A 21,031-nucleotide genomic window follows, 5' to 3' on the forward strand; every position below is an offset into this window, starting at 1 on the left:
TTGGTGGCACCTCCCTCACAAAATAAAGTGAGGCTGAAGGAAGAAAGCTTTGCACTACTGCTCTGGGGCCCACCACTCACACCAGTGACGTCTAAGAGAGTGAATGCTCTCTGTGGAAAATAGCCATCACATCAGGTCAGTAGGGGGAGCCAGCCTCCTGCCCCTTAGTCTGTACCTCCTGTCTTCAGACAGATGCTGCTTCAGCTGATTGGCTCCGCTTCCTGCTTTGCCTATGCAAGGGCTCCACTTCGATTGCTTGTGACAAGGCTTTTAGGACCAAAAAAGGTTCAGATACAGGAGGGATGTGTCTTTGGAGTCCTCTTTAGGGATGCCAGAGCACCCTGTTCCCCCATCACCTGTTAACAGGTTACCAGGGTCATCTATGCCATCATTGTCTCATAGCTGCCAGTGGGATCAGGGAGGGTTAGGATTAACAACCCATGGGGCAGGTACACAATCTAAAGTTAATTCACGCCCCCTCCCCTGGCCAAGGACTGACCGTGTGCCTATTGTTGCCTTTTCCCAACTGTTGGCTCAGCTTCTTGCAAATGATTACCCCAAAACAAACACAATCTAGCATCCCCCCCCCTTACAACCATCCACTAGCTCCTGGATGCTGCTGCTTGTGACAAGTGTCTTCCATCTTGTCACAAGTGGTGTTTTAAAGGCAAGGGTGCTATGGCCAGAGATACATCCCTCTGCTTTGCTTCCACTGTGTTTGGAAGCCTGTTTTTCTCTTGCAGATCTTTTATCTTGTTTTCAGGCTAGCAAGTTCTGCTCCAAAGAATTTTGGTTGAAGCCTTTCTTTTTGTTTGTTTTGTTTTTATAACATTTACTTGACTATTGTTTACAATTCTCCAAAGCTGTCTGTTGCTATAAAGTTTTGGGTTTTTTTTTTTTTTTGAGATGGGATCTTGCTATGTTGCCCAGGCCAGACCTGAACTCCTGGGCTCAAGGGATCCTCCCACCTCAGCCTCCTGAGTAGAAGGGACTACAGGTGTGAACAACCACACCTGGCTTTATAAAGTTTTTTTTTTAAATAGATTTTATTGTATACATTTGAGGTTTAAAAGCATGTTATAGGATATATGTAGATAGTATAGCGAAACTAACATATTTGTCGTCTCACATAGTTTTCTTGGTGACAAGCAGCTAAAATCTACTTACAAAAATCCCTAATACGATACAATTAACATAGTCTTCATGTTATACACCAGATCTCTAGACTTATTCATCCCACATATCTGCTACTTTGTATCCTTTAGCCCGTATCTCCCCATTTCCTGCCCCTCTACCTGCCCACCCTCCCACTCCTGGCAACTACTGTTTTATTCTCTATCTCTGTATATTTGACCTTTTTTTGGTTAAAGATTCCACATAGAAGTGAGATCATGTAAAATTTTTCTGTGTCTGGCTTATGTCACTTAGCATAATGTCCTCCAGGTCCATCCAATGTTGTGGCAAATGCAAGGATCTCGCTTTTTTTTAAGGCAGAAGAATATTTTATATGTATACCACATTGTCTTTATTCATTCCTCCCCCCAGGAGGACACAGGTTATTGACATCTTGGCTGTTGTGAATAACAACCATTTCTTCTAAATCACCTTTCTCAAAGGTCTTTGCTGGGGGACAACTGCAGTGGCACCAAGATGTTAATAGCATATGCAGATCACTTGTACTAAAGGCACATTGGGGTTATGACCTGGCCCTGCTATTGGTTCTCAGGTTGCTCTTCTGGGGCAACACCGTTAGCTGCCTCGGAAGACCTTGTGCTGTTAGGAAAAGCCTGTGTAAAACCTCTTATTTCAGGGGTAAGATTGAATGTAAGGTTAGATGTTAAATCAGAAGTTAAGGCCAGATGTTAGCAGTTGTCAAATCTGAAGAAGGAAATTCTAGTGTAAAGTCAGTTTCTGAGAGTTTGTCATAAGCCTGATAACAGGGAAAGTGACTTGCAGTCATGTTCAGTGCGTTTGGAACAGAATTTTTAAGATTAGGGGGTTGCTGTTTCTTTTGAATGATTCTTACAGGGGAATGGGGTGGGGAGAGGGATGTAGGGAATATAAAAAGTGACAATCCTTTCCTTAAAGCTTCAAGAAGTTGAATTTGACCTGGAAGATGAGAGGACTCATGGTAATGATTATTTAATTGCTCTACATGGCCCCTAAAATTTACAAAGGGCTTGGGATGGGGCTGCCCAGATCCCTGCTGCCTCGCCTTGCTGGGACTGGTTTCCTATCTCAAGACTGAGGGTCCATGAGGAAGCAGATCCACAGCTCTGCTTCCCAGCCACCACCGTCTGTTCCCCTTCCCCACTCCTGTGGAAGAAGCCTGGCTGGCTTTAGCCTTTGAGGTTCCTGAGCAGATCTTGCTATGAAGCTTCTTAGGCCCTTCGTTCTTTTTGAGGACGTTCCCTAATTTTTTTTGGAAGGAGAGCAAAAGGGGCAGAGTAGCTTGCTCCATCTCAGCCCACTGTAACCTTACCAGCGGGAGACTCAGAAACCTGTGCCTGTATGATCCTCCTTCTCTAGTTCTCACTGCTTAAGATGGGCTACTATATGCCCCACCCCCTGAAGGCCTACTGTCCCCTGCACCATGCCCTAAGGAAAATCAGAAAATTTCCACTGGCCAACAGACTTCTCTCTCCATCTCTTCCCTTTTCCAAGGTTTTTGGCCCAGTTTGTTCCTTTAGTAGCTCAGCTGTCAATTATAAAACAAAGGGAAGGGGAAGCTCATTTCGAAACAAAAACATCTGAAACCATTCAGGGTGACAATAGACCCTCCTCCCATTCCCTTCAGCCCCGTGCCCCCGCCCCGCCCCCCCCCCTCGCGACTGGCTCAAGGTTTCATGTTCTCCAAGTTTCTCCCCCATCCCCTGCACGTCCGCTAACTGCTGCAGTTGGGCTCTTGTTTCACCCACCTAGTTGCCACGAGCTCACTCATATCCTGCACCTCTGATTCGGGGTTTAGATAGAAAACAAAACAGGCCAGCCAGGGCAATCCACTCAGCAGAGGTTTTGTGCCTCCAGCATGTAGCCACGCTGCCCATTTGTCATCAGCCTCCAGGTTCTTGGGGTAGGCCCTGTAATGGTACAATGGGTGGGGACTCTGCGGTGCAGGAGGGGCTGCAGCAAGGCAGAGGGGAGCGCGATGAGGACACGGCTGTCCCTCCTAGCTGAGGACACTCCCCTCCACACGCCCACGCCCTGCCTGCCGCCACCACCTGGCCCGCGGGGCCTGTCACTGCTGCCCTGCTGCCGCTAGAGGGAGCCAAGCAAAGGCGAGGGAGGGGACACCTGGGTTACGTGGTGGCGGCCTGAACGCCTGCCGGTCTTCCAGGTCCCCTGTTCTCCAGTGTGGGTGACAGCACGGCGCCCACGCACTCTGCAGACAGGAAGGTGCACACCCGAAGTGGACAGCCAGTGCGTTTTCACACACCAAGCACTGTGCTAGGCACTAGGAAGGCGGCAACAGACCCGATGTGGCCCTCGACCCTGAGGTGTGCTCGGTCGAGAGGGGTTGGCAGACCAGGAAATGAATAATTACGTTTCAGTGTGACAAGTACTATGGTGAGGGAAGAACAACGTGCAATGGTACCATAGGAGAAGCCACCCGAGCCAGTGTTGGGAGTCAGGAAAGACATCCTGGAGAAAAATAGTTTGACTCTTGAAGCAGGTAATGAGACGTTGGTCCAAGAGGGAGTGAGGAGACAGGTGTTTCAGCCAGACAGAATAGCACATGCTTACCTGGACACTCAAAAGGAAGAGGCTGTGTGTGTGTGTGTGTGTGTGTGTGTGTGTGTGTGTGTGTGTGTGTGTCGGGGGGCTAGGATGGAGCGCTGTGATGACGGATGGGGCTGGTGAGACTAGATCAAGAAGGGTTGTACAAGTAGGCTGACCACACACCGGTTGTCCCAGTGTACTTATTGCTAGCACACCCTTTCCTTTTCAAAAGTGTCCTGTTTTGGGTGATAAATTATCTGGTAACCCATTTGTAAGACATACTATGGAGCTTGAACTTTATCCTGGGAGTAAAGAGGTTTCACAAGGTCAAAGGGCAGATTTAGAAGGCTAAAAACCCGAAGAGGGAATGGCAAACAGGGACTCCTTAAAAAGGGAGGCAAGGGCTTCCAAGCCTTGTGGCTGTGCTGAAAAGAGAGTCCTTATGCCTGTTCTTAAATTAAACTTTTTATTTTGAGATAACTGTAGATTCATATGCAGTTGTGAAAAATAATACAGAAAGATCCCATCCAGCCTTTACTCAGTTCCTCCCAATGGTAACATCTCGCAGAACTATAGTGCAATAGACAACCTGGTACATTGACATGGGCAAGAGAGACAACAGAGCCACCTGCACTGCCTCTGCACCCAATCCCTCCTTAACCCCTGGCGACAACTCATCTAGTCTCCATTTCTATAATATGGTCACAGAAATGGAATCGCACAGTAGGTGACCTTTTGGGATTGGCTTTTTTTACTCAGCCTAATTCTCTGGCGATTCATCCAAGCTGTTGCATGCGTCAGTAGTTTGTCCCTTTATAGTGCTGAAAGAATTTCATGATGTGGAGGATGTACCTCAGCCTGTTTAACCATTCATCCACTGAAATAATATGTGTTTCCAGTTTGGGGCCATTAGGAATAAAACTGCTAGGAACATTCATGGACAAGTTTTTGTTTGTTTGTTTGTTTGTTTGAGACACAGTCTCACTCTGTTGCCCAGGCTAGAGTGCCATGGCGTCAGCCTGGCTCACAGCAACCTCAAACTCCTGGGCTCAAGTGATCCTCCTGCCTCAGCCTCCTGAGTAGCTGGGACTACAGGCATGCACCACCATGCCTGGCTAATTTTTTCGATATATTTTTAGTTGGCCAGATAATTTCTTTCTATTTTTTTAGTAGAGACAGGGTCTCGCTCTTGCTCAGGCTGGTCTCAAACTCCTGACCTGGAGCGATCCTCCCGCCTCGGCCTCCCAGAGTGCTACATGGACAAGTTTTTGTGTGAACTTAAGTTTTTATTTCCCTGGGATAAATGCCCAGGAATTCAGTCACCAAGTGGTGTGATAGCTGCCTATTAGTTTTTTTTTTTTTTTTTTGAAAGAAACTGTCAAACTGTTTTTCAGAGTGGCAGTATCATTTTACATCGCACCAGCAGTGTATGAATGATCCAGTTTTTCCACATCCTCACCAGCATTTGGTGGTGTCGCTATATTTTTGTTTAACTTTAGCCATTCTGACAGGCATGTAGTGATGTCTCCTTGTGGTTTTACTTTGCATTTCCCTAATGGGTAATGATGTTCACCATCTTTTCATGTGCTTATCTGCCATCTTTATATCCTCTTTGCTGAAGTGGAGTATCAAATCTTTTTGGATCTTATTTAAGGCTTTGGTTTTAGTTGCATTCCAGCAAGAGAAGTGGGGAATGGTGCACGCCCCATTCCTGCCAGCTGGGGGCACAAGCACAGATCCCCACTCACCCTCCATCAGCAGCTAAGTAAGGAGCCTTCTCATTACTTCTGGGTGGAGGTGGGAGTCCTGGCTCTCAGCTAGGCCTCCACTGATACCTCCTGGCTGGGAGGGGGAGGACTTCCTCATTACTACTCCCCACATGGCCTCCACTGATACCACATGGTGCGGAGTGTGCTGGCCTTCTTACTGCTAGGTGATGGTGAAAGTCTTAACACTCCTCTAGATCTTCTGACACCACTCCAGCAAGGGAGGGAAGAGTTACCTTATTACCACCTAGTGGGAGTAGAAGTCTACCCTCCCCACATGGTCTTCATTGACACCACTGCAGGTTACCACCCAGCAGGGATGAAAGTCCCAGCTCCCTACTCAGCCTTCTCTGACACCCATCCTGGCAGGGGTTGCGGGCAGGGACTCGGGTGCATCACTACAGCATGGCAAGGGTTGAAGTCTCTGCTCCTCACTTGGCCTTTGCTGGTGGGATGTGGTGTTTAGCTACAGTAGAGTGATCAACATCTAAAATTTTCTGTCTTCCTAGGCTACCCTTTTCCTGGTCCTTTGCCTAGAGAGAGAAGACTTTGGCTAGGGCTTTTTGGTCTGCACCCATTGGCGTTTCCATGTTGTCAGCCTCGTCAGCTCCAAGTCAGGACACAGGAAACAAAAGGAAAACCCAAGGAACTCACGACCATGCTGCTCCTTGGTCCTGAAACTCCTAGCTGCCTTCCTTCTACCTTTTGGTCTTTGCTGGGTTGTTTTCTAGATAGCGTCCAGAGTTTTTAGTTGTATTTAGCAGAAGGAATAGGTAAAAGTACATCTGCTCCATCTTCTCAGAACTCTGTATGCCTTTTTAAAAATGTGGAAGGTGCACAATTCATTCATAAGTTTATAGCTCAATGAATTTGCACACACTGAACATACCTACCACTCAGATCAAAAACCAGAACATTCCTGACAACCCAGAAGTCCCCCCTTGTCCCCTTTCAGGTACTATTCTCCACACAGTAGTAACCACTGCCTCTGTGGCTTTTACCTGGCTGGGTAAAAGGTGTTTCTTAGCAGAAGGGTGCCAATAGCTTGAGACCTGCTCTGACCGGCTCGAAGCTCTCCCCAGACTGTGAGTGCTCGTGCGCATAGGCATGTGGGTTCTTGCACACATTTGTCAATCTGACTCCCTCACTTAGGCACTTTGGGTTTGAACATTCTTCACAGCCCCAGGTTCAAATTTGAGTTCCATTATTTCCCAGAAGTGCAGTGTAGTGGTTAAGAACATGAGATTTGCAATCAAACCCAAGTTCAAGTCTTAGCTCTACAACTTCTTGGTGATGTGAGCTATAGAAGGGTAATGACAGCACTGATCTCAGGGTGGTCTTCTGAGGATTAAAAGAAACAACTTGACCGGGCACAGTGGCTCATGCCTGTAATCCCAGCACTTTGGGAGGCTGAGGTGGGAGGATCTCTTGAGGCCAGGAGTTTGAGACCAGCCTGGGCAACATAGCAAGACCCCATCTCTACAAAAAATAAAAAAAAAATTAGCCAGGCACAGTAGTGCGCACCTATAGTCCCAGCTACTTGGGAGGCTGAGGCAGGAATCACTTTGCTTGAGCCCAGGAGTTGGAGGCTGCAGTGAGCTATGATCATTCCACTGCACTCCAGCCTGGGCAACAGAGTGAGACCCTGTCTCTAAAAAAAGAAAGAAAGAAAAGGGAAAAAAAAAAACCACAACTCATGTGAAGTGCCTGGAATAGTGCTTGCCACATAAACCAGCCCTCAGTCAAGGGTGTTACCATTTTTATAATTATTAGGACTGTTGTGAATCCTAAACAATATACATTATGAAAGTACCTGATAAGGTTCCTGGCACTCAGTAAGTGTTAATTCCCCTCTTTCCTCCCTGTGGAAGGAGGAGCAATGAAGAGTCAGTACCTTTTGTAACTTTGTTCTCGTCGGTTGGAGAGACGGAGGGAAAAGCTTCATTCATGAGAGTAGCTGTACTGGCATGTCCTTCTCAGTGCCCCCTGGGAGTTTGCAGTGCATCAGCTCCCACTGCCCCCCTTCATGCCCCGACCGGACTCAGGACTCTATCAGTGAAGGCCCAGACGGAGCAGAAAGCAATGCTCATGGGAAAGCCAGCCCCGCTCCATGGGCTGAGATCGGCTTGGCCCCGTAGCTCGAACACCATTTTACTTCCTTCTCGGTATGGCAGGTAAAGGCCCTGGAGGGTCCCAGGCTAGGACAGCTCCATGTCCTAGCCTGGCCTCTGTGAGTCCTTTCCTCTCTTTGGCAAATGGTGCTAGCTGCCATGCCTAGGCCAGCCTTGGCCAAACCCCAATTGGGGGGTTACAGGGAAAGCTTGTCACTAAATGTCCAAAATGCAGTTTGAAATAACTATTTTCGAACTAGATCACTATGTATTTCTGTGAGGCGATAAGGAAGGAGTATCATGAAATTAAACAGAGCTAGGGCATTACAGCTCCCCAAAGTTTGGGGATCGGCTACTCTAATAATTGAATGTAATTTATGAACTCCCGCTCCGCCTTGCAGAGAAATTTGCTACAGCCTGGAGATTTATGGAGTTGCCCTTCTCTCTGCAGACAGCAGAGGGCCTCATTAGCACAAACTCAATGTCACTGGCAAATATATGGGAAGGGAAGTTTGCCAAGGTTCTAGAAGCACAGTAAAACTTTGATTAACAGAAATGGGCGAGAAAATTGGCTGGTCAGCTTAATTCCCTCAAAAAAATTGGATTTTCTGAGTGAATAGGGGTTCAGCAGGGCTTTCTTATTGTTCCACTTTTGGTGGCTGAAAATTCAACCCAAATCCCCAAGTCTTCTTCACTCCCTCAGCTGGTAATAGGGGTCCTGGGTAGGGTTGCCAGGTTTAGAAAATAAAAATACAGGATATCAGATGGTAACCCTTAATATCATATATTTTAAAACCACAAGACTCTGAAAGATGGAGAGAAGAAGGCAGACCAACAAGGGATCTCAGGACCTGAGGCCCAACATGGTGGTAAGTTCCCTGGGTTTTCCATTCGCTTCATATATCCCAGGCTGGGTGCCAGAGAGGCAACCCAGAAATGCCAGTGGGCACAGATGAAAAAGGCCCTAACAAAATCCAGCTCTCTCTAAGCAAAGGATCAGGAAAGAGGCAGCCTATCAAGCCACAAAACTTTTAGGCAATAACCAAACACCACAAAGAAAACTGGCCCCATCCCACTCATGCCAGCAAGGATCAAGTGGGAAACCAGGCTGTGTCCCCAAACCCCCGACCAAGGTTTCCGAAAATGCCTAATACAGAGCCCGGATATTTATTGCCACCAGGCAGTAACGAGGCCATGCAACATTTGGGACATACTCATACTAAAAAATTCTTTGTTGTTTTTCTGAGATTTACTTTTTTTAATTTTTATTTTATTTATTTATTTTTTTTCAGGGACCGGCAGGCAAAAATGAGATTTAAATTTAACCAGGCATCCTGGTTTTTATCTGGCTACACTAATATTGGGTGAATCTTGACTTTCTGACTGAGGTCTGGCCACTGTCAGGGTAGTCTGTCTGAACACCAGTGGCCACTATCCCAAGTCCAGGCAAGGAGATGGGGAAAGTTAAAGAGGTTGAGCTGACTAGGTGGTTCATAGGTAGCTCCCAACCCCCAATGACAACTTTTTCTTTTCTTTTTTTTTTTTTTTGAGAAGGAGTCTCACTCTGTTGCCCGGTGTTGAGTGCCGTGGCACGATCTAGCTCACAGCAACCTCAAACTCCTGGACTCAAGCGATCCTCCTGCCTCAGCCTCCCACCATGCCCGGCTAATTTTTTCTATATATTTTTAGTTAACTGACTAATTTTTTTTCTATTTTTAGTAGAGACAGGGTCTCACTCTTGCTCAGGCTGGTCTCGAACTCCTGACCTCAAACGATCCGCCCACCTCGGCCTCCCAGAGTGCTAGGATTACAGGTGTGAGCCACCTTGCCCAGCCGACAACCGTTTTCTCAAATTCCCCATAGCTGCTTGTTTTCCTCCCAGTCGCTCATTTCTCCTAAAAACCAATTGCAGGAAGAAAAATAAGCAGTGTAACTCATGTGTCTTCTCCAAGGAAACTGAGTGGATTGTCCATGAGGTACGTTCCTCTCACAGGACTATTGTGTAGATTAAATAAAATAATGTAGATAAAAACCCTTAGCATCCAAGAGTTGCTCAATAAATGTTCCTTTCCTTCTTTCCTTAAACATCAAGGATAATTTTCAGGCGTCTTCAGCCTGGCTGTGGCTCAGAGATAAAATCCAGCTGACCCTTTGGCCCCCGAATGCCATTATTATTTTAGTAAGGAATGCTTTTATTGAAAAAAAAAATAAGCCACGGTTAACAGTCCAGGCAGCACTAAATGGTATATGATGAAAAGGAAGTCTCTCTCCTATCCCAAGCCACAGTCTTCCACTTCCTCTCCCTAGAGGCAACCACTGTTACCAATTTATTCTTCCAGAGGAGTTCTATGCATATGTATGCCTATATATAACCTTCTTTTTTTCCCACCAATGTGAACATACTAGACACACTGTTCTGCACCTTCACACGCTATTTTTAGCCTCTAATTGCCTGGCTGCAGTGGGATACAGGCGGTTGATCCTGAGGGTCCTTATGGAAAACAGCCCTTTGAAACTTGTTGCTACCGCTATTGTAAGGATGTTGTCAAGGATGTTGTTCATTGTATCCCACAGCATCCTCTCCGAGGACCCCCGGGAGGAATTCCTGTCTGATCTTAGTACTGAAAACAGTTGCCCTTCTGAGCAATTCGTTTGTTTTTATCTCCTGGACATTGTGAATTGTATAACAACAAGGTTTCCCCTTTCCTGTTGGCTGCTAGAAAGCTTAGAGCCAACTTTCTGGCCCACCCTTCGTGGGAGCAGACGTTTTCATGGTATGCGGTCGGAGCCTCATGCTTGGCTGGACTTTGTGCCCACCCTCCCTTGTTTCTCTCTCTTTAATTCATACTGTCTTGACATACTTTGTGTGCCCTTGTAAAAGACACCTGAAATCATTTCTGAGAAAAGGTGAAGTTGGCATAATTAAATAACTGCCCGGCTCGGCTAGGCTCAGCTCGCTCACTGCCTCCAGTCTCCACCCACCCCTCCTTTACCCATCCTGTCCTCAGCGGCTTCCTGGTGCGCCCCTCTGGCCTGCTCACAATTACTCTCCCCTCCGACCTTTTGTCTCAGCCGGCTGTCACTGCTCTTGGGCCTTGGGGGGCCTCTCCTGCTTGTCACTTCCCCCATCCTCACCTCCATATGCATCGGATGCAGCTTAATCCTTGCTCTGATCATTCTATGACTGAAAATGTGGCCCCTTGGCTACATATTAGGACCATTCTCCATCCACCCAAGGTTCCAGCTTGCAGCCAGGCCTGCGGTGGATAATGTGAGTCGTGTGTGGTACAAGAACAGAGCCATCACAGGATCAGGCTACCTTTCCAGACCAAGCTGGGCAAAGCTCCAGGGGAGGCTGGTGAGACAATGACCTTAATCCACAGAGGAGATGAATTCTTTTGAAGGGAGCGGCATCCCAGGGCAGCTAACTTTGTTTCCAAGGTGAAGGGCTTAGAGTCAGAAAGGCCAGGAAGGCAGAGTGGTCCCTGGAAAAGAGCGCAAAGACCCTACAGAAAAATTGGGAGACCTGAGTTGGGTCTGCTCCCAGACCTGCCCCTAGGTGGCTAGGTGACGTCAGGCAAGTCCTGTCTGCTCCCTGGGCCCTAGTTTTCTAATCCATAAAGAAAGAAAGTTAGCTTAGATGATCCCTAAGGGCCCTTCCAGCTTTGACAGCTCATGGTTATATGCTTCCTACCCTCATGGCTGCTATGTACTCTCACCTGTGCTTCCCCCAGCCCCCCACCGATGGGGAGGTGGGTGGTGGTGGTTCCCCAGCCTCCGTTAGCCAGGCTACAGGCCTAAGCAGTTCGGCTGCTTCTGCTCCTGCTGGAGGACGTTGCCAAGCCCCTCTTGGCTGTTGCAGGTCTGCCTGTGCTGGGCTTGCTAATAAGACACTTCTACTCCTTGGCCATAGAAGGGAGGTTTATACAATTACCCATCTTCTAAACTGGCAAAGATGCTGCTGTATAGACTATCATAATCTGAATTCAAGTTTAACATCATGAGAAGTTCAAGAGAAATCCAGCTGAAAGGTCTGATAGGCCCACTGCTTAGCTAGTTGCATTGCCTTTTTTGTTTTTTTAAGAGATGTGGTCTCACTGTGTTGCCCATGCTGGAGTACAGTGGCTATTCACAGGAATGATCATGGTGCATCACAGCCTTGGACTCCTGGGCACAAGTGGTCCCCTGGCCTCAAGCTTCCTAAGTAGCTGGACTATAAGCATGTGCCACCATGCCTACCTAATTTTTAAAAAATATTTTTTAGACACAGGGGGGTCTCATTATGTTGCCCAGGCTGGTCTTGAACTCCTGGCCTGAAGTGATCCTCTCGCCTCAACCTCCCAAAGTGCTGGGGGGACTACAGGCATGAGCCACTACGCCCAGCCTGTATTTCCTTTTGATGCATCTGCAGCATCATCCATTTCCCACTGCAGCAGTGTGACAGTTAGATGGAATAACTTGTAATGCATGTCATTTCACTGGTGTCCTGATAGCACAGTGGTCAGTCCCATTTGAGCTGAAAGTGCTCATAAGTTAATAGTGGCCTTTCTCCATGGAGTGGCTATTTTTGGTTTTAAATATACATTTATATTTAATTATAAACTTATATATTTAAATATAAATATTTAATTCCAAAACCCTTCAAACATACAGAAAAGTACAGAAACAATAATAGCTAATTCTAATAATTCATACTTACTGGGTGCAGTAATGTACTGGTCTTGTTCAAAACACTTTAGATGGATTAACTCATTCTTCACAACAAGCCATTATAATAAACACCTATGTAGCCATGATCCAGATTTAAAAAATGTTCACTTTTTGCCATATTTACCTTAGAACTTTTCTTTAAAAAAAAAAGAAAGAAAACATTGTAGAAATGGTTAACATTCTCCCCATCCATCACATTCCTCTTCTACACTCTCCATTGGCAACCATTATCCTGAAGTTGGTAATTGGTGAGGATCCTTGTTTTATGCCTTTGCCACACAGTATATATCTATAAATATTATACAATATTGATTTCTGATATTTTTTAAATTTTACACAAATGGTGTCATACTGTACATTTTCTTTCGTTTTCTTTTAAAGATGGTGTCTCACTCTGTCACTCAGGCTAGAGTGCAGTGGCATCATCATAGTTCACTGCAGCCTTCTGGGCTCAAGTGATCCTCCTGCCTCAGCCTCCTGAGTAGCTGTGGCTACAGGCACATGCCACCACACCCAGCTAATTAAAAATTTTTTTTTATAGAAATGGGGTCTCACTATGTTGCCCAGGCTGGTCTTAAATTCCTGGTCTCGAACTCCTAGCCTCAAGCAATCCTCTCATCTTGGCCTCCCAAACTGCTGGGATTACAGGTGTGAGCCAGCATACCTGGCCTGCACAATATCTTTTAAAACTTGAGTGGTTAATTTTGTATCTTGGTATAGTGGATGACCTCATTCATACAATCAGTTTGCAGATCATAAATTGTCAACAGTTGGATCCCATAAAACTCCTGATTTCCACACAGCCTTGGGTCTCAAGAGATCTTCCCACCAGCCTTTCATGGACCAGCTTCATGTCCTTTAGGATAGAACCAAGCTAACTGGCTCCTATCAGGCCATCAGCCAGAAATTTCCTCAACTTTCGACCTGCTCCCACCCACCAAATTGTACCTTTGTTCACCACCTTAACTGTCTTCCTTCCAACTCATCAGTCCACAGAGCTTCAGTGATAAACTATTGAATGACTGACGTCCAAACCTATGTACACAGCCCAGATTTTTCTCCTGAGCTCCAGGCCTGTATATCCATCTGCCTAACTGGACACACTGTCTGGATGTCTTATAGGCACCTCAGATTCAACCTGCCTCAAACTGAACGTATTTCCACCCTCCTCTCTAAAACAAAACACAACTTTTAAAAGAATTGTGTGCACACCTGATTTCAGTGTCTCACTTCCCATTCACTGTTGTTTTTTAATCTGTTCATTTTTCAACCCATTCCAATCTATCTTCCATCCCTACCACTTCACCAAAACTGTTCCTGCCAAGGTCCCTGGCTTCCTCCAATTTACCAACCCCAGTGGACAACAACCTTTCCTCAACTTACTAAGCTTCTCAGCACCATTTGTCCTATTGATTACTCACTCTTTCTTGAAACTCTTTTTTCACTTGGTTTTGGGGACTCCTCCACTCTTGCCTGGCTTTCCTATCTCACTGGATGCTCCTTCTCATCTTTCTGATTTCTAAAGGGCTTCGTCCTCCGCTCCCTCCTCTTCTCTACCTGCACTAAGGATTCAGTCCTCAGGCAACTGTGAATCCCAACTCCACGGCACTACTCCACACCTTTCTCAACCCCACACTCACATAGCCAATCACATAACTGGCTTTTCTACTTGGATGTCTCACTGATATCCCAAACCAATCTGGCCAAAACTGAACTCAAGTTTTTGCCCAAATCAGACTTCCTCAGCTCAGGAAATGACACTCAACAAGTGGCCCTAAGCAGAATCTTAGAAGTCAAGTCATTCTTGACATGTTCTCCCTGACCTTCCACACCCAATTCATCATCAAGTCCTGCCAATTCTACCTCTTAACATAGCCCCATTTCCACCACTCCTCACCACTACTATGGCTTTCCCCCTAGTGTATGCCACCGTATTTTCTTTCCTGGACTTCTAATTGGTTTCTCTGCCTACACTCATACCTTCCTGTAATCCATTCTCCATACAACAGTCAGATAATATATTTGATAAATCAAATGTACCAACTCCCCTACTCCAAATCCTTTAATGTATGCCCATTTGTCCATAACAGGAGTTTTCAGACGTGTGTGGGTGGTGATTTTTTAAAAAAAAACAGTGGAACTTAAAAACAAAAGTTTAAAAAAACAAACCACAACTTTTTGACACGGGTAAAAGTGGAGCTATTCTAGTAGGAGAGCAGGGGTGGAATGTACAGCCCCATCCGCTCAATGTCCTCTTTGCTCCTTCCTCCACTGTCACCTCCAGCAGCTACTGGGGGAGCTCGCGAGCGGCAGTTCTGTGGAACTTTAGTGCTCTGGGGAACTCAGCTGGAAAACCTGCAGGATAAAGTCCAAACTCTCACAAAACAACGAAAGCAACAACAACAATAGCAAATCACTTCCCCACGCTCTGGGTCCTGTCTCCCTGGCCTTCTCGCATCTTGGCGCCGTAGCTGGCTCTTTAAGCTCCAGCTCCAGCCAGCCTGTGGCATCTCCCTCAGCACCCCGGGGCTCTGAGCCCTTAGCGCAGAAGCTTCCTGTTCCCTGGGGAGATGCCCTGTCCTCCCTGCCAGGCCTTAGTCCAACACTCTGCTCGTTCAAGGGTTAACATAAAAGTAAGCACTGTCTCTGGGAAGTCTTCCCTGACTCCTCCAGGAGGATTTGGGGTTGGGGGAGCTTCTTCAAACTCTCTCAGAGCACTGAGAGCATTGCATTATCCAGGCCTGGGTGCTTCGAGGGCGGCCATCTTACTTTGTTCATGTCTGTATCCTGCAGTGCCCAGTTTGTAACAGGTGCCCAACCAATGTTCAGAGAATGGCCCAGCAGACTGAAGTGATGGGCTTAACCTTATTAATAGACCCTATTAATAAGGAGCTTTAATCAACAGGACAAACAAGATATGGCTATATGCTGATAGGCTTGAAATACACTGAGTGGGGATTTCTTCTTTCCCAGCCTGGAAGACATAAGCAATGTATCCCCTCTGTGGCACGTTCCTGAAGGGGAGGAGAGGTTTCTCAAAGCCAGCTGCTGTCGGCAGCTTTTCTGAGTCGTATTTGATCTGAGTGGGATCGCCAGCTTATCTGGGGCACAAGGGCTACTATATGCTGGGCTGTAGGAGTGAAGAGAACAAGTGCTATATTTTCTATATTATTTACACTAACGTCACTAAAGCATTTCAAACAAGTGGAGGGGGCACTGGCCTGAAAAGACTATCAGCACGGGGTGGGGGTGGATAGTGGCGAGGGAATTCTGTAACCTCAACAGCAATTCTCCCTGGAAAACATACTGAGGTGGCTCTTACTATCTCTTGATAGTTTTTGTCAAAGAGGCAGTGGGAGGCAGAAAGGGGACTTACCAGTAACAGTTCCCATTTATTTAGCATTTACTATGCACCAGGCATTGCACTGGTGGCTTGGTGGCTTTGTGCATATCATTTAATCCCTCATAATCACTTGAAATAGATACTATTATTATCGTCCCATTTTACAGATGGACAAACTGAGGCATGGTGAAGTCAAGTAGGTTGCCCAGGGTTACACAAGGAGGGAGCCAGGACTCAAACCCTGGTAGTCTGGCTCCAGAGCCCACGTCCTTAACCACTACACCACACTGTCTCCTACTTGTTGTACAAAGGCCATTGCAGCCGTGGTCCTGGCCCTCTGGGGAGCTGACAGAGAGGGCAACTAGAGACTCTCACGGTCTTCAAGGGGAGAGAATGTGACCATAAGTACATGGAGCAGAAAAATACAAACTGAAACCCAGAGAGGCTCACCAGTTGGTTGGTGCTGAGAATCATTGGTGATGGGGTGGGGGTAGGGTGGGGTGACATGAGGTACTTTTCCTAGAGGTGCTGCCATGTGCTCTGAGACAAAGCAGAATCAGGGCAGAAAGCTGTGAAGGCACGTTTCCTCCAAGGAGGGCCAGGACACTAGGCTGCCTCAGGGAACAGGTAAATGGTTCTGACATCCACCCCTAGGGATATATACCCAAAAGAATTGAAAGCAGGGACTCAGACAGCTACTTGTACACTAACGTCCACAGTAGCGTCATTCACAATAGCCAAAAGGCGGAAACAACCCAAATGTCCATCAATGGACGAATGGATAAATGAAATGTGGTATATACATATAGTGGAATATTACTCAACCTTAAAAAGGAATGAAGCTCAGGCCGGGCGCAGTGGCTCATGCCTGTAATCCTAGCACTCTGGGAGACAGAGGCGGGAGGATTGCTTGACCATCAGGAGTTCAAGACCAGCCTGAGCAAACAAGAGCAAAAAACAGAAAAAATTAGCTGGGTGTGGTGGTGCATGCCTGTAGTCCCAGCTACTCGGGAGGCTGAGGCAGGAGGATTACTTGAGCCCAGGAGTTTGAGGTTGCTGTGAGCTAGGCTGATGCCACGGCACTCTAGCCTGGGCAACAGAGCAAGACTCTGTCTCAAAAACAAAAATATATATAAAAGGAATGAAGCTCTGACACATGCTACAACATGGATGAACCTTGAACATTATGGTAAGTGAAATAAGCCAGACACAAAAGGACAAATATTGTTAAGATTTCACTTATAAGAGGGATTTAGAGTAGTCAAATTCATAGAGACAGAAAGTAGAGTGTTAGTTAGTTATTGGGGACTGAGGGAGGGGAGAACGGGGAGTTACTGTTTAACAGGCACAGAGTTTCAGTTTTGCAAGACAAAGAGAGTTCTGGAGATGGATGGTGGTGATGGTTGCAGAATAATGTGAACGTACTTAATGCCACTGAATTATGCACATAAAATGGTTATAATGGTCAAAACAAATTAAAACACCACAAAAACAAAACCAAACCAAACAGCCCCAGCAGAGGCCTGGTCCACTGAGCTTGCAGCCCACAGAGAATGGTGGTGGGTTTTGAGGTCCAAGGGTCAGAGCCTCAGAAGGAAGAAATTAGTCACCTGGACAGCAGCGGCAGTGAGCACGTATTGCCTGAAGAGGGTGCAAGAGAGCTCTGGGACGGTGAGCGTCCTCACCCACCCCTTCTCCCTTGCTTCTCCCTTCCCCCTCTCGCCTCCCCACCTGCCCACGTGCACGCTCACGGGCGTCTGTGTGTGTGTGTGTCACACCCCATCCCACTCCAGAGCAGACACTGCCAGCCCAGCAGAAGCCATGGGGTGTGGCCTGATGGCCTGACTCCCAGGGAGTCCTGGGGAAGCCCTGTAACTGAGCAAAGGTTGCTCCCGCCTCTCCCAGCTTCTCAGGGCGCATGTCCTCCCCTCCGAGGCCCAAACTAGTCTAGTCTCCAGTGAAAAGACTGATAAAAGGTGCAGTCCAGTCCTCAGGATTGTCCTGGGGGAAAAGGAGGCAATCCGGTCCAGTGGAAAGACTTGGGTTCGAATCCTGCTTCTCCCACTCAGTAGTGTATGACCTTGGGCACAGTATTTAACTTCTCTGTGCCTCAGTTTCCCTGACTGTAAAATGTGGTTAGTAACAGTACAGGGGCCTAGCTCAAAATTGTTGTGAGGATTAAATGAGATATGTAAGGTGCTTACAACAGTGCCTGCATGTATGAGTGTGAAATAAGTATCAGCGAGGATTATCGCACAAAGTGGTCGTGATGGTTACATGGGAAAGGTTGAAAGCTCCCAGTACCATATGGGCCCTCAATGGGTGGTGGCTAATAATAATAATGATGCTAATAATAACAATTAAGGTGCACGGGTCTGGGAAACTAGCAGTCAGGGTAATGGCCAGAGGAATGTGGAGATGCCAAGTGCTGGTAGAGAAAGGAAAGCCGTGTTTCAGGGTCTCTGGGAAAGAAGGTGACAGCCAGTCCCTAGAGAGCACCGCCTGGCATCCCCTCTAGGTCATTGCTCTGTGGTGGAGGCAGCTACTCAGGAAGGCATGGGAAGGGAAGAACCGGCAACAGACAGCCAGTGACACTGTTGGCCTTCCATGCATGGGACGCCTTCAGGGAAGGGGAAGGGGCGGGTCCATCTCAGAGTCTCCAGGGACCAGCTGTACAGTAACAGCCTTTTTTTTCTGATTCTTCCTCTCCTGGTGTCAAGCTTGTTTTTGTGGCTGGAGAGGAAAGGCATGGGCGGGGCTCCACTGCACAGCACCCGGAACCACAAACCCGCCCCTAGAGTGAGGGTACAGAATGTACCCAGACTGCAAACCACACCCTTGTGGCTTGGGGAGGCCCCTGGGGCGGGAAGGGAACTGTCACACTACATTGTTTGAGAGCCCTGCACCTAGCAACCGCCTGGGATTCTGCAATGCTCAGACAATGGGATGTCCTAAGGGGCTAGGACTGAGTTAAAGGACCTCTGCCAAAGGGTCTGCCAGGACTAATGATCCCTCTGATCTGAAAAGATCAGATTAGGTCTGGAGCTAGCCTAGGAGAGCTTCCAGCCTAAGGCCACCAGTAGGGGACACTCCCAGCCTCAGCCAGACCCTCCGCCACCCCAAACCAATTTAGGGGAACAGATTCTGCCTCCCTCCACCTGTCCCCACTATCCTGCAGGAGGCCTAACTAGGGTTTCCAGAGCAGTGAAGGGAGGGAGCCACATGGGACCTTTTGGGAGGGTGGAGACAGTTTCCTGAAGCCTGAAGTGACTTGAAAATGAAAGAAGGTTGGGAAGGGGGCCAAACCTACAGCAGATAGGAGAGGGACTTCCAGTCAGACGGGTTGGAGGAAGAAGGTCCTGTGAAACTAGGATGCAATTCAGCGGGAACAAGTGCAAGGGGCTCGTTAGTGACAAAACCTAACAACATAATTTGGCTCGACATAAATAAACAAGAAAAACACCAAGTGAAAAAGGGAGTTGACCACAAGCTGAATATGAATCAGTGTCAAAATAAAGCACAGCTCACTTACGTAGACCACATTTTCCAAACCGAAGATCAGGGCACATATTTGACAAGGATGAATGTACTTATGGGCAAACAAGCCTCAGTGTTTGAAATTCAGACTCTTCTCAGCAAGCATAGCTCAGTGACAGTCTAGAATCTTCATCAGAGAGCTACGTGCACAATCTGGGAAAAATGGAGACGGTTCAGAATAGGAAGAAGAGAGAGCTGAAAGATGGAGCCTCTGGACAGAGATTGGTATAGTAGAGGCAGTGTAGTGAGGTGGAAGGAGCTCGGGGTTTGTCACTTAGTGGCTGTGCAACATTGGGAAAGTTGCTTAACGTCTCTGAATTCCAGTTTTCTCATCTTTAAAACTGGGATAATAACATCTGCCATAAAGGTTGTTGTGAAGATTTAAGTGATTCAAAAAATATAAAGCACCAAGCATACAGTTGGTCCTTAAGAAATACTTGGACGTCTGCTTGGAGAAGGGAGGAATAAGACGTGAGAAGATTTTATGAGGAAGCTACTAAGCAGTTGTTTCCCCACATTTATGGAAACTGGAACGAAAAGCACACTATGGCTGGAGTGGGAAGGATTTGGGTGGGTGTGGGTAAGAACCTGGTGACCAACAGAAGTTGCAAACTGGCAGCTGAGAGGCTGAATCCAGCCCTCAGGCAGGTTTTGTTTGGCCCAAACAGTGTTTTCTCAAAACTGGAATTAGTTGCCAACCTTTTAAAAAGTGCAAGATTTCACATAAAAATCCAGATTTTTGGCTTCTCTTGAAAAAAATAAAGCAGATAATCTAGCGACTCAGGACCCTCATGTCTACATGACAACGATTGTGGGAGGGGAGTGAGGGTTGCTTCTTTCTTAGGTCTCTCGTGACGGTGCTTCTCAGACTGTGTGTAGATGGTAATATTCAGAAGAGGCAAATCTATACAGACAGAAAGCACAGCAGTGGTTGCTCATGGTGGGGGGTACGAGGGAAATGGGGGGTGACTGCTAAAGGATACAAGGCTTCTTTTCGGAGTGATGAAAGTGAAACCATATAGAGGTGGTGGTTGCACAATATTGTGAATAGACTAACAACTGCTGAGTTGTACACTTTAGAAGGGTGAATTTTATAGCATGTGAATGATAGCTTAATAGAGAGCTGTTCTTTTTAAAATGCAGATGCCGGCTTTGTAGGTGCCTGCTGGGGGTTGAGATTCTGCAATTCCGACAAGCTCCCAGGTGTGGTGCACGCTGCAGGTCCCCCGCCCAGTTCTGAGCAGCAGCTCTTGCACTGCTGCTGGTCAACATCAGCCGCACATTGCGACCACAGGGGAATTTTCGGAAAACAACTGCCGAGGTCCCACCTGCAGGGATTCTGATGACTTTGGTGCGGGGTGAGTCCTGGGCATCAGGATTGGTAAAAGCCCCCCCCCCCAGGTGATTCTAATTTGCAGTCAAGTTTGAGAACTACCGCATTACACCCGTGGTCACTTTCCCCTGCCCCCTTACCTGCCTGGGCGGGCCCTGAGGCATGTGACCCCTGCTCTGCTCCAAACCCGCCTCTCCCCTCTGCCTCAATCCCGCTCTAGTTCTGGGACTCTGAGGCCAAATGTCGCCTCCCCCACGTCTCCCTCGGTCACTGATTAGTGGAGCTTGTTTTGTTTTCTCGGGCAGCTTGGAGTGAGGACGTGTATCAGAGGCGTCTGGAAAATCTAAGAACTCACGTCCTCCCTAGTGCCTCTTGTCCCCAGTCCAGTCACCCGGAACTCGCCAGAGCCCCAGGCAGGGCGAAGCGTCCCGGCCCCGCCCTCGTCTGGCGGCCACAAGGAGGCCCACATGCCCCGGCTTCCTGGCCGCGGGGCAGCGTGGGCAGACATGTG

Source organism: Lemur catta, chromosome X (assembly GCF_020740605.2).
Source record: "Lemur catta isolate mLemCat1 chromosome X, mLemCat1.pri, whole genome shotgun sequence".
NCBI classification, from domain to species: Eukaryota; Metazoa; Chordata; class Mammalia; order Primates; family Lemuridae; genus Lemur; species Lemur catta.